This window comes from Crassostrea angulata, chromosome 1 (genome assembly GCF_025612915.1).
Source record: "Crassostrea angulata isolate pt1a10 chromosome 1, ASM2561291v2, whole genome shotgun sequence".
Classification (NCBI taxonomy): Eukaryota; Metazoa; Mollusca; class Bivalvia; order Ostreida; family Ostreidae; genus Magallana; species Magallana angulata.
In genome coordinates this window covers 18,659,036-18,673,487 of record NC_069111.1, presented here as the reverse complement: position 1 = coordinate 18,673,487, position 14,452 = coordinate 18,659,036, and the positions used below count along the sequence as shown (strand labels likewise).

General features: G+C 38.7%; 1 pseudogene; it reads left to right on the top strand.

Annotated features, from left to right (window-relative positions):
* Positions 1 to 204: 204 nt before the first annotated feature.
* LOC128177962 (mucin-2-like) lies at positions 205 to 13,906 on the top strand (annotated as a pseudogene).
* The last annotated feature ends 546 nt before the right edge of the window (positions 13,907 to 14,452 follow it).

The following is a 14,452-nucleotide window of genomic DNA, read 5'->3' as shown; positions in this document are numbered from 1 at the left end:
AATAGTGATGACGCGATGGTGCGATAGCGTTGACGTGATGGTGCGAAAGCGATAAGGCGATGATGCGATAGTGAGGATCAATGGTGCGATAGTGATGACGCGATGGTGCAATAGTGATGACGCGATGGTACAATAGCGATAACGCGATGGTGTGATAGCGATAACTCGATGGTGCGATAGGGATGACGCGAAAGTGCGATAGCGATGACGCAATGCTCTATCATGTCATTGTAAGTTGTTTATCGCGCTATCGTCATCGTATCAACGCACTATCACTCTATCGACTGTTTATTAAAGGATTTCATTCCAATTAACCATTATTTTTGCTCCTCCAAGAAATAAACTTATAAATCTTGACAAAATTTGAGGCGCCCGTCTGAAGGATTAAAACAATCAACCTACGACATAAAGCGCACAAGGGCTACATGTAGTTTTAACAATATAGGTTTTAATAATAACCAATCGGGTTCGAAGAGTGTTCATTTTTATTTAAGGAAATACATGTAAACCTAAACAAAGCTTGTTTTAATTGTAGAGTAGTTTAAATTTAGTCCTACACTCACTCCTTCGTAACATTTCTGAGTTTACGGAGTCACGATCCCACTGCTTAAAGCTAATTATACCCCCCGCAAACGAAGTTTGGGGGGGTATATAGGAATCACCTTGTCCGTCTGTCCGTCCGTCCATCTGTCTGTCCGTCCGTAACAAAAATTTTTACACAGTGTTTGTTAAGGTATACCATATCGTTGGATATATTTTTGTACCAATCGGACATCAACTTCCTGTTAAATGACGACTTTGCTTATTTTTTAACCAAAATTTTCAAACAAATTTTCCTCAAAGATTTCTCGGCAACTATTTATCGCAGAGTCTTGAAATGTTTACACAATATTTGTCATAGGCATGCTATATCATGGGATGTATTTTTGTACCAATCGGACGTCAACTTCCTGTTTAATGAGTACTTTGTTTATTTTAGCCAAAACTTTCAAACAAATTTTCCTCAAAGATTTCTCAGCAGCTATTTATTGCAGATGCTTGAAATTTTAACACACTGTTTGTTAAGGCATGCCATATTGTGGGATATATTTCTGTACCAATTTGATGCCAGCTTTCTGTTAAATGTCGACTTTGCTTATTTTGCATATTCACATCAGAGCGGGGGTATCACTAGTGAGCATTGGCTCACAGATATCTTGTTTAAACTTAATCTTTTGAATACATTTTGTGAAATATTGAACATTATACGAGGGTTGTTCGGAAATTATTGAGACATTTTCTCTTATTCTTTTAGTAAAAAAGATAAACTCTTGAAATTTTACCAAAACGTAAATCAGGATAGAGTTTATCAATGTGAAAAGTTTCTTGTTCATGGCATGAATAGATCATTCCTAGAAAGCTGACCAACGTGCTTTCGTCCTGTAACCCGGCGCAACCGCAAACTTTTCTCGACGTCATTTTAACGCTTCTTCTTGCTCCCATGTTTTAAACACCGTACAAACGAACTGAAATAAGAATTTTTCTTTATTTCTCATCTTTTGTTTTAATTTCAAGATGTCATCATTTACAATTTCTCTCATTCTTGGTTTTTTTAGAGAGAAAATCGAGTTATTTTTACCCGAAAGTGTAATTGCTGTGAATGTCTCCTGCAGAAATTTTTTACATATTTTAGAACTGTTGACAACAGTTAGTGTGTCAAAAGTTGTTAATTAATCCCTTTGGCCTAATTCTAGTTAAACAATCAGTGAAAAAAAATATGATGAACTGAAGTTCTATACCTTGTCTTGTCATCGTATAGATTGTTTACGCAATTGCGTGGCTTTAAAAGGTCTTCTTCTGAGATTTCCACCAGTTTAATGGTTTTCGTTGCGCCGCCTTGACGTCAAAATTCAATGTAAAGTCGTTGTCAGATTTTTATTGTTTGGTAAATATATGTGTACCATATCCGTATTTCAACTCGAACACCAGTGAAACTTAATCAACAGTTTGTCGCAAAGAATAGCAAAATGAACATATTTAATTTGATTTCTTTTATCATTAAGTGTAATTCTACGGACACTTATAAAGTAGATGTTTAAGTTGTTTAATCTCCGAGTTCATGGCTGCGCCGGCTACCCCGACCACCGACTTGTTTATCTACTATCGTAAACAAAATATTAAATATTCTTTAAATATTACTTTGTTTTATTATTTGTTGGTGTTTCTTCAGTGTCTATGCTAATTTTCACCAAAATTCGTCACTTAGAAAAGAAAATAATCGATTTGTCTCAATAATTTCCGAACAACCCTCGTAAGCATCATATTTGATATTTGCTGTACAACAGATGTCCAGTGTACACCAATCTCCCAGATGTTTGCCGTATGGTCAACGACTTTGCCAACCCCTGCTGTAAGAAACCAGACTGTACCATCTCCGCTCACCCTGGTGTAATTCAGGGAACCGGAACAACTACGCCAAACCCCGCTCTGCCTCAGACCCTCCCACCAAAACAACGTAAGTCATCAGTGACCATCCATCTTCAAAAGCAAGGAAATTCGCATTCACAAAAGTTTTGAATAATTTGAGATGGGAAAAAAATTAGAATGTAAAATCTTGCAGTACAAAGAATTGAAAATGATAAACATTTGGCAAATTTTTACAATGAGATGTCCTGTTTTTCTCTTACAACAATGTTTAGAATACTGTGTGTAGAAAGGATGTAAATATTTCTCTCTTTTGACGATTTTCAAAATACTCTGTGTACTAAGAATGTACATATTTTGTTCTTTTGACAATTTCAGAATACTGTGTGTACAAAAATGCCCAGTATCTCCAGGGACAGACCTGGGAAGATGGCTGCAGCTACAAATGTCGCTGTGACGACTCGAGCCATGGAATCTACACCTGTAACCAGAGGTGAGTCGGAAGAAAGACTGTTGTCAAATTGTTTTGCTCAGGAGACCATGATAATGAATTCTACCCTCTGAACTTTAATACAATATAGACATGATAGATTAAACATTAATTGAGTCCCTTTTCAAGGAACTTTGGAGTTAGATTTACTCATTTTATGATCTCACTTTTCAGAGCATTTATAAACAGAATGATATAAACTTTAAAGAAAAAAAGGGGATATTTGCTTCTTAAAAATCTATCAAAACTGAGTATTTTTATTTATTCTTTAGGTGCCCAACAGTCACCAGTGTTACCCCAGGCTGCACAATGAAGACTGATCCTAGGGACTCCTGCTGTCTGGTGGAAGTCTGCCCACAGCCCACACCAGCCCCCGGTCAGACTAACCCAGTGCCCACTATTCAGCCCATACCCTTCACAGGAAAGGTCAATCTGCCCACACCTAGCTCAGTGCCCGGACAGCCAGCCCCATCACCAAAACCAGTTGGTACGTTATCAACTTTTTGGTCTCCTTGTTTGTTGAGAATTTGTTTGGCCATGCCTTGGTAATGATATCGATATTAAAGACAATTCAACCACTGTTCTCACCCTGGATATAACTCTTGTAAGACAGATTTTTATGTGTACATTTACAGAAATTTGAAGTGATTTTATTTTTATTTTTTTTAAATGAATTTCTATTTCATACTGATTTTTTTTTTTACCAATTCTGATAGGTTTCTGTATGTACAAAAGTGTGACCTACATGCAAGGCCAGAAATGGGACGATGGATGTGATTACGCATGTACTTGCTATGACGCAGAGCATGGAAGATACAAATGTGATCCTAAGTAAGTTGCTATGTAGTAAATGAAAAAATATTACCACCACTGTTCCTGTATACACATCTGAATTTGAAGCAATGTATCTTTTGAAGAAATTTTTTTTCTTCTTCATTGTGTAATAAAGAAATTACATACCGGTACTATTATAGCCAATTTTATTTGATTCATATTTGCATTTCATGATAAATGCGATCATTTTTCTTTAATTAAACCCTGCCTTACAGATGCCCAAGATACATGGATCTACCTGAAAACTGCAGACTTCACAAGGACCCTGCCAACCCCTGTTGTGACATTGTGGAATGTGCTGAGCCAACACCTGCCCCCAACCCAACTTAGACCCCTGCTCCAGGACAACCCAACCCCAACTCCAACCCTAACCCCAACCCCAACCCACAGCCGACATACAATCCTAAACCACAGCCAACTTCAGAGTCTAGATGTAAGTCATTCAAAATCATGTGAATCAATATGAGCTGTGTACATGTGTATATAGTGTATATAGAGTAGTTTTTGCTCCGTTTGATTTACACATAGGGTTACTGTAAAAGATTCCCCCTTCCATTATATAAATTAAATGAGAAAAGAAGACGAGTGATAACTTGCGTTCATTCGGGTTGATAGGTACTTGTGAGTACAAAGGACAACAGTATCTCCAAGGACAGCAGTGGTATGATGGATGTGACTTCTCCTGTATCTGTGAGGACTGTGTCACTGGCGTGTACAGATGCAACCAAAGGTATGTCTCTCCATGAGAATCAAAAGAGGTTGAGATTTTATCAGAATTTAGTTTTACCTGCCTTTTTTTGCTGGTGTGGAAAATTTACTAGAAGGTTTTGTCTTTTGACAGGTGCCCAACATTCCAGGCTCCACCCCCAGAGTGTACTCTGATTGCTGATCCCAAAGATCCCCTTTGTTGTAAGATCCCAGTGTCCCACCACAGGAAACTACAACACTGCTCCTCCATTGGTCATTCAGGGAGGAAAAGCCACTCCTAGCCCCACTCTGAGACCCATCTACACCCCACAACCTACACCCTTCATTCCAAATCCTAACTATAATGGATTTACCAGTGGTACAGTCTACACACCAAGACCCACTCCAGCAATCCTGATCCCTGGAAGACCTTATCCCTCAGGCACACCTTACCCAGGGGGCACATACCCACCCGGTACAGTTCCCACTGTTCCTCCCGTAACCTACACACTATACCCAGGAGCAACCTATCCAGTGAACTACATGCCCAATCCTTCAATGATTCCAACATTCAGACCAGGGCAGACATACCCAACAAATATGACTCCATATCCAAGTGGAACATACCCAACAAGGGTAACGTATCCTCTGCCAACCATCTATCCAGGTGGAGAAACCTATCCTCCAGGTTTCAGCCCAGTGACAACCCAAGTTCCTTACAGCCCTGTTGTGGAGTACTTTACAAATGCTCCACTGATCCCATGTGGCACCTATCCACCAAGACAGACACCATTTGTCGGCGGAACCTATCCAACTGGAACTGTACCCCCAAGGACTTACACTCCATTTGTCGGCGGCACTTATCCACCCAGTCAGACCTTTGGTCCTTATTTCACTCAGCCCACATTTAGGCCCTACCAGACCTACCCAACCAACAAGACTCCATACGTTGGTGGAACCTAACCAACTGGAACTGTACCATCTCCAACTCCATTTGTTGGTGGGACCTATCCTCCAGGATACATACCAAGGCAAACACCACCACCCAAACCACAGGCTCCTATTCTGGTCCCTGGAGAACCCTATCCATCCAGAGAGACACCCTACCCTGGCGGAACTTTCCCTACAGGCACTGTTCGAGTACAGTACACTCCCTTCATTGGTGGAACATATCCACCCTCTTTCACTTTCCGACCAGGACAGACACCACCAACTTTTGTGCCAGGGCAGACCTACCCAACTAATGAGACCCCATATTCAAGTGGAACCTACCCAACCTGTGTCACTTTGCCTCCATACGCACCTTTTGTTGGCGGAACATATCCGCCAAGCTACACACCACCTCCATATTACAGACCATCAACATTCAGACCAGGTGGCACATATCCAACCAATCAGACACCTTATCCATATGGCACCTATCCAGTTGGCACTGTCCCAATGGGAACACCCTTCGTTGGAGGAACCTATCCACCAAGATTCACCTTTAAACCACAACCTACCACACAAAGCCCATTCATTCCAGAACAGACCTATCCAACCAATGTTACACCATATCCTCTCGCCAAACTGTCACACCTGTGACACCATATCCTGGTGGACCAAATCAAACACCTTATCCAAGTGGAACCTATCCATCAGGCACTGTACCCCCACCAGTACCATATCCAAGTGGTACCTATCCACCAGGATACACGGATAATAATCCAAACCAGCCTTATTTGATTCCAGGAAGAACCTATCCACCATTCTTGACACCATTCCCCTCAGGAACATACCCACCAGGTGTGACGGTGCCATACACCCCCTACCCACAGGGAACTTACCCACCAGGCTTTACTATTCCACCACAGTTCACCACACCTCAACCAACCCCATCACCACAACCAATCTATGTCCATAAGTAATTTCTCTCTCCATTTCTGTTTAGAGCTTATAATGGTAGCATATTCATGCAATAAAGGCAGCTTTTATGCAGTATGTATGTTTTATACTAGGATTTTAATAATAATTTGCCCATTACGAAATATATTTAAACAGCATATATTTATGGCAATTTTCTAGCTGCATTTTTAATTTTGGTTATTTTTTTTATGACAGAACTCCATTCTTTTTCACAGAACTAATCTTTTTGTTGAAGAATAAATGATGCTTTTCCATTTTAGCCAACACTTGTATCTACAAGGGTAAATCCTACACCCAAGGACAAAGATGGCAGGATGGTTGCGACTACGACTGTGTATGTGAAAATCAAATGACTGGAGTCTACAAATGTACTGAGAAGTAAGACATCCTTCTAAAGCCTAAAAATGTTCGACTTGACTTACGATTTAAAGGCCAAAATATTTGTAATCTATGATTATTCTTTCAAGTTTAGTCCATTTTTGAGTCATATTATTTTACACGTTTGGTCATGGATAAATATGATATCATGACTTTTGTGGCCCATAGATGCCCACGAATCCCAGACTTGAACCCAGGCTGTCAACTGGTCCAAGACATTAATGATCCCTGCTGTAAGAAACCTTACTGTCCCCCTAATGTGTCCCCCATTGTCATCAAGGCCCCAACACCCACCACCATTAACGGATCTCCAGGTGAGCAAATCAAATACTTCATAGCATTACAGTAAAACCAGGTAAGCCAATCAAATGCTTCGAAGCATTTCAGTAAAACATGGTAACAGATACACACTTTTTACAAATGCATGAGCACAGCAAATTCAGTTTCATTACTCTTACTATTCAAAATGTTTTTTAAACTAATTGGATATAAAATTTAATATATAATGAATAGATCATCTGGGGCTTTGCTAAAAATCTGTTTTAGTGTACTTTTAAGACTATGCCATCTTCTCCAATCAGAGACTGGATATTGCCAAAAATGGTCAGAGAATAGAACAGATTTTTTTTTTTGTCTTCAAATTAGAGTTTTCTTGATCAATCTTGGATGGTGAGATGCTGATATGTTATTGATATAGAGACTATAGAGGGGGGGGGGGTCCCAAAAATATTTCTGTACACTTGGTGGATTTGATGGAAGTGCTGATATGTTATTGATTGTTTTGACAGCTGTCTGTATGTACAAGGGCGTGTCCTTCCAACAAGGCGAGTCCTGGAAGGATGGCTGTGACCTGGTCTGTGAAAATGGAACAACAGGATTCTACCAATGTGACGACAGGTAAATGTGACCAATTTTATTAATGCATTGGATGCCAGTTAAATTTTACTTAAGTATAGTTAACTTAGAATGTTTTACCATTTTCAGACACCCCCTCCCACCCCACCACCCCACCACCCCCCCCCCCCCCCCCCCCCCCCCAAAAAAAAAATACCGGTATGTTAAGTGGAAAATCTTAGGTACTGTGGTTTCTTTAATATTTAAGGGTATCAATTTTCGTGGTTAAAGTGAAATACACAGTTTCAAGGATACTTAAATTCATGGCCAATGATCCTATCAATACAAACAGTTAGTAGAAAGTGCACTTCAATGAACATTTATTTTCATGGGTAAACTTAACAACGAAATCCATGAAAATTGGTATCCAACTAATATTGATGAAACCACAGTATTTAATGAAGTTTCTAGTGTTTTGAGAACAACATTGGTTTTTGGAACAGATGTCCACAGTACCAGCTGACTGAGGGATGCTCCATGGAGGCAGATCCTGATGACTCTTGCTGCAAGAAACCAGTCTGCCACCTAGAGCTGATGAAACCCCAACTGTGGCCCCCACACCTTCACCCAAACCTGGCGAGGTCCCAATGCTCACACCATCCCCTACCCCATACACTCTGCCCATGCCAACAGCTATTAACTATGGATCTGGACCCAATGGAGGACGTAAGAGAATTTTCTTCTCCTGAAACAGTTTCAATATTTGATTTAAACATATGGTGACCAATTTCTTTTTAAAGATTCTTTGTTTTCTATCAAACCTGAAAGTCTTTGGTATCAATATTTACAATGGCAGCAGTCTTACATGAATTTTGTCAAATCCTCAATTTCAGGGACATGTAAATTTGTACATGTAGATGATTATACGCCTATCAATTGAAACTGGAATTTCTTATTTCAATGAACAGTTGATTTCATTCCATGAAATTCATTATAAGTGATGTTCATTAATTAAGTGATACAGGATATTAAAGCTCTATCAGAAACATTTTTTCTGGTTTGAACAGATGGATGTTTGTACAAGGGAGTCTCTTACAATGCTGGAAAGACCTGGAAAGATGGCTGCTTCTACACCTGTGAATGTTTGGACATGCAGACTGGCAGATACAGATGCAAGGACAGGTGCAAAAATCTAAATTAACTAAATATTATTCTCAGTTCAGTCAGAGGCCGGGAATTTTGAGCAACGATTTTACCAACTGGTCTTTTTGTCCAATGTTTTGACAGTCAGATCTGTGTCTTCCTTTCTGTAGATGCCCATCCATGGATGGTGTCGTCCCACCACCCAACTGCTAGATTGTCTCTGACCCTGCAGACCCATGCTGTAAGATGATGCAGTGCAGACAACCTACCCCCGCCCCCTCATTCAATCTGGTCACAGGAAACAAACCCCCGATCACTGGCAGCATCACCTTCCCCCCACAACCTAACAACACACAGGTACCCAACCCATACCAAACAACCCCAGACTCCTATGCCAACACCTAAGAGTAAGTGCATCCAGTTGATTTTTCATCAGGCTGTAAAACTGAATTCAAAATTTTTCTAAATAAGTCACCTCTTGAGAGTGTGTTTCTTTATTGGTGGTGATATCTTTCTCTCTCATTTAGACATCTGTATTATGAATGGCAAGACCTACAGCCAAGGACAGACTTGGTATGACTTGGTATGACGGATGCGCCAGAGTGCGTGTGTGATGATGGAAAGACTGGCTACTACAGATGTAGTCAGAGGTAAGTATATTAATTACGAGGACACAAAGGTTATTAATGTAACCATGCTTTTATTCTTCTCTCTACAGAATTTTTATTACTACCGTAGTTTAAAATGCTACAAATTTGACCTTTTTCATTCATAATTCTAAAAAACAAGTGAAATAGAAAGATAGAATATATAATATTTAAGACAATTTGTTTTCTTTTTCCAGATGCAACACTTACGACAACTTGCCTTCCTCTTGCACATTGATCCCTGATCCAAATGACCCCACCTGATGCCAGGTGCCTCACTGTGAAACGCCCACACCTGGACCAAACCAGCCTGTCACCATCAAGGGAGAGCCTGAATCCTTCACAGGATATGGAATCACCGAGACACTACCTCCTACCCAGCCTACCACTGTCAACCCATTCCTGCCAACTCAGCAGCCTACTCCTTCTCCTCAGCCTAGCACTCCTAAACCAGATGGTGAGATTATCCTGTACACTATTACCTACTAAAAATGTTTAGAAAAGGGAGGTTGGTGTTTGGAGGATGAGGAATCTGAATTTCAGTGTTAGGAAAGTTTTTGTGCATGGTTTAGAAATATGGGATAGGAAATGAAGCGAATATGAGATATGATTTTACTCATTCACTAAATTTTGATTTGTAAATATTTAAACAAATTTATAGGTACGGTACAAAGAAAGGGAGGGAGGAGGGAGAGAAATGAAATGAAAATAGTTGAACAAAATTTATGTTTATTTATTATATCAAATTTAAGATAAAGTCTGTTGATTTGTATTTGTCAGTTTGACCATTGTGTTAGAAACTGGCTTTAAGGGGTCAAGAGTTAAACTTTTAGAAAGCTTTGCAGTACCATTGAACTGGTCAACATTTTTGAACACATTAATTTTATGTTGTGCAAGAAGTAATAATTTTTTTTTTTTCAGTCTGTATCTACAATGGACTGGCCTACAGAACAGGTGACCAGTGGCAAGATGGATGCAAGTACAACTGTATCAGTGAGGATGGACACATGGGATTGTACAAATGTACCGAGAGGTGAGAGGTCTTTTATATACCAAGTATTAAAGCAATACCAATTTTTAATTGACAAAAATGCATACTGTATTTCTGGTAATTTTTCGTGGGGGCCTAATTTTCGCTTTTTTTGCAATCACTTTTAAATTGCAAAATATTCAATATGCAGAAATTATATCCAATAATGTTTGGTAAAAAAATTTGAATTGCAAAATAATGACTAAGGCAAATTAAAATTGTTACACATTTTATCCTGTTTCGCAAATTTTGTGACACAAAAAAAATGGATGTACAGTATATCTGTTAATTTGGCACATGACATGGGAATTTCTCAGCTAAGACAAGAATATTTTTCTCCTTTTTCATTTATAGTTCAATGTTATGTTTTTGAATTATTCTTTTTTCATTTAGAAAATTTCACATTTTAAGATTTATGGGCATAGCTGAAAATTGATTTACATGTACATTAACATGATAACTACCTTAGATCATTCCTATTTTACATGAAGATAAATAAAACTTTAGGTCCCAATATTCTGAAAAATTTGTAAAAATTTGAATAATGCATACAAATCCTGATGCTAAGCTTTGATCTTACAGATGCCCAACAGTTCCTCGTCTGTCTGCGGGATGTACCCTGGAGACTGACCCCAGCGACTACTGCTGTAAGGTGACTGTGTGTCGTCAGACCACAACCTCTGCCCCTGGACAGCCAACACCCTCACCCACCAAACCACCAAGTAAATGACCATCAATGTCACTGTCAAAAAATTCAAAAATTTCTTTTTTCAATGCCCCACCCATCAAACCACTCAGTAAATGAACATGCAACCACTGTCAAAAGTTTCACAAAGCACTTGCCATCATTTATGTGGATCCATTCATTACTAATTCTATAGATTTTTACCCTTGCCAACCAAAGACTTCTGTATGACAATGTTTGCATTGTACTTGTAGCTTTCTGTGTGTACAAAGGAGTCCCATACATCCAGGGCCAGACCTGGCAAGATGGCTGCTCCACCACTTGCAGATGTGACAGCAACATCTACAACTGCTTTGACAGGTAAGTGTATATAAGTGAAGAATATTCTCGTTCAGAAGAGAAGTTTTATGGTATTAAGAATTGTGTTTGTGATAACAGCTTCTACTACAAGCTGTCAAGCCAAGACTAGATACACTGATGTGCAATTAATATGAATTAAGATATTGGGCATTATTGAAATTTTACTTCTTTTATGTGTACATGGCATTTTCATTAAGATTGGTAAGGTGCAATTACAGTGTTGTTAAGTATCCATTGTTTATACTTCCAGGTGCCCTCAGTATCCTAACTTACCTGCAGGATGTACCAAGACTGCTGACCCCAACGATCCATGCTGGCTGGTGCCAGTCTGCAGCACCCCAAGACCCACACCCTACAACCCTCAGTACCCAACCACCACCCCCAATCCTAACCAGCCTACCACACCCTACAATCCTTATGTTACACCACTGCCTAAAGGAGAGATTGTGGGATACAATCCTACCACACAGAATCCTTACAAACCTTCACCCAAACCAAGTAAGTGTTGAGAAAATTATTGATAAAAGGGGAAAAAACATTACAGAAAAGTGATAATTCAGGAATTGATTCAAGAAACAGGTATTGTATACAGTACCCGCAACATTATTTTTTACAATCCTATCCTATCGTATCGTGTATCAATCCTATCGTATCGTGCGTGTATACTGTCCTATCGTGCGTTAATGCTATCCTATCGTGCGTGTATTCTGTTCTATCGTGCGTTAATGCTATCCTATCGTGCGTGTATACTGTTCTTTGAGCGTTAATCCTATCCTATCGTGCGTTAATCCTATCAGGTTTATCGTTTGATATCAAAAATTCTTCCGTGTTAATCGTTTCGTGCCTTTTCATAAGCAAGTAAATTTATTACTAAGTTGCAACTCGTTCGGTGCGCCGTATACGAATATTTATCGAACAAGAATTGTAAAATCCTATCCAACATTTCGTCAGGGTACTATTTTTTTTAATTTTTAAGATCAAAATTAGCCAATATTATATGTAAATCATATCTGTTAACATTGAAAATGAAGAACAAAGTTCTTAGGAACAAGGTAACATATTTACCTGTATATCGAACATATTAAATCGTACTCAAAGTGTATACCTGCGTAAACATTAACTTTTATGCAATATAATTTTGTTGCATCATATTTTATAAAAACAAAAGTATTTATGATATAATTTATATTTAATTAAAACCCAAGTTGTATTTTGAACCCGTTATTTTCCGTGTGATATTTGATTTCAGGCTGAAATGTTCTCGGCAATCAGCTAGAATGTGTGGTAAGGAAAACAATGTTAACAAATCGTACGCGGAATGTGTATTTGAGTAAATATTTATTTAACTTGTCTGTAATAATTCGTTTTTAATGCCTCATTTTCTTATACAGAAATAAATGTACTTATGATAGATTTTATATTTACTTTATACAAAGAGTTGGATTTATATAATTGATTTTAATAGATTTTATATTTACTTTATACAAGAGTTGGATTTATATAATTAAACCCGCTATTTTCCGAGTGATTTAATCTCGGGCTGAAATATTCGCGGCGATCAGCTAGGGTGTTCGATAATGAAAACAATTTTAACAATACCAATTTATTGATCATTAAAGCTCATAATTTTAGTTGAAAAAAAATTTACTTGTCATTTTATACATTCTATAAATGATGCAGCGATGATTAACAACTCGGCAATTGTTACTAAAAAGAAATTCCACGTAAATCTTTATTTATACGTGTTCTCTCTCAAATTCTGCCATTATCAGTTTGTTCGTAAATATCGTTTAAAGCGATCATACGTTTATCATGAACATCGTTTGTCCTTTCCTATCGTGTATCAATCATATCATATCGTGCGTGTATACTGTTCTATCGTGTGTTAATCCTATCCTTTCGTGGGTGTATACTGTTCTGTCGTGTGTTAATGCTATCCTATCGTGCGTGAATCCTATCCTATCCTTTATCTTGTAAAAAATAACTTTGCGGGTACTGTAACAGTGCATAACCTGATCCATTGCAGCATTCTGTGTATACAAGGGACAACAATACACCAATGGACAGACTTGGCAAGATGGATGTGACTACAACTGCGAATGTATCGATCAAGCCACAGGCCGCTACAAGTGTACCGAGAGGTAACAATGTCATCTACGTTTAACATTCTGATTTTAAAGTTAATTTAAATGTGCTTTAAGGAAGGCCCATCAAAAACGATCTTAGCACGGAATGGTTTTTTTATTCTGATATGCTTTTACAGGTGCCCATCCTTCCCTGTTAAGCCTAGCTGCTTCATGGTACCAAGCCAGACAGACAAATGCTGCAAAGTACAGTACTGTCCACCCCCAACCCCACCCCTATCCCCACCCACCACCCCAGTACCACCAGAGAACACCACTCCCGTGGGCGTAACTCTTGTACCAAACCCAGGCTCAACCTTGGTACCACCACAGCAGATTACCACAGCTCCAGTCATCCCCATTCCACAGCCCGGAGGTCAGAGTTAACCACTGTTTCAATCTGTAATCTATTCATTTAACACTGTTTCTGCAGGCTTTAAAATTTAGATCTGTAGAGTGACTGAAACAGTTTTATGGGTCAGGGTAGGAATATGGAAATAACAAAAACAATCATTGGCAAGGATTTTTTTGTGCAAGAGTGTTGGTATAAATATGGATATATTTTTATACCCCTGCTCCGAAGGAGAGGGGGTATACTGTTTAACCCTTGTGTGTCCGTCTGTCCGTCTGCCTGTCTGTCCGTCCGTAACAAAAATTTCTGTTGCATTTATCTCAGCAGCTATTTATCGCAGATGCTTGAAATTTTAACACACTATTTGTTTAGGCATGCCATATTGTGGGATATATTTTCGTACCAATCAGACGTCAACTTCCTGTTAAATGAGTACTTTGTTTATTTTAGCCAAAATTTTCAAACAAATTTTCCTCAAAGATTTCTCAGCAGCTATTTATCGCAGATGCTTCAAATTTTAACACACTTTTTGTTTAGGCATGCCATATTGTGGGATATATTTCTGTACCAATCGGATGCCA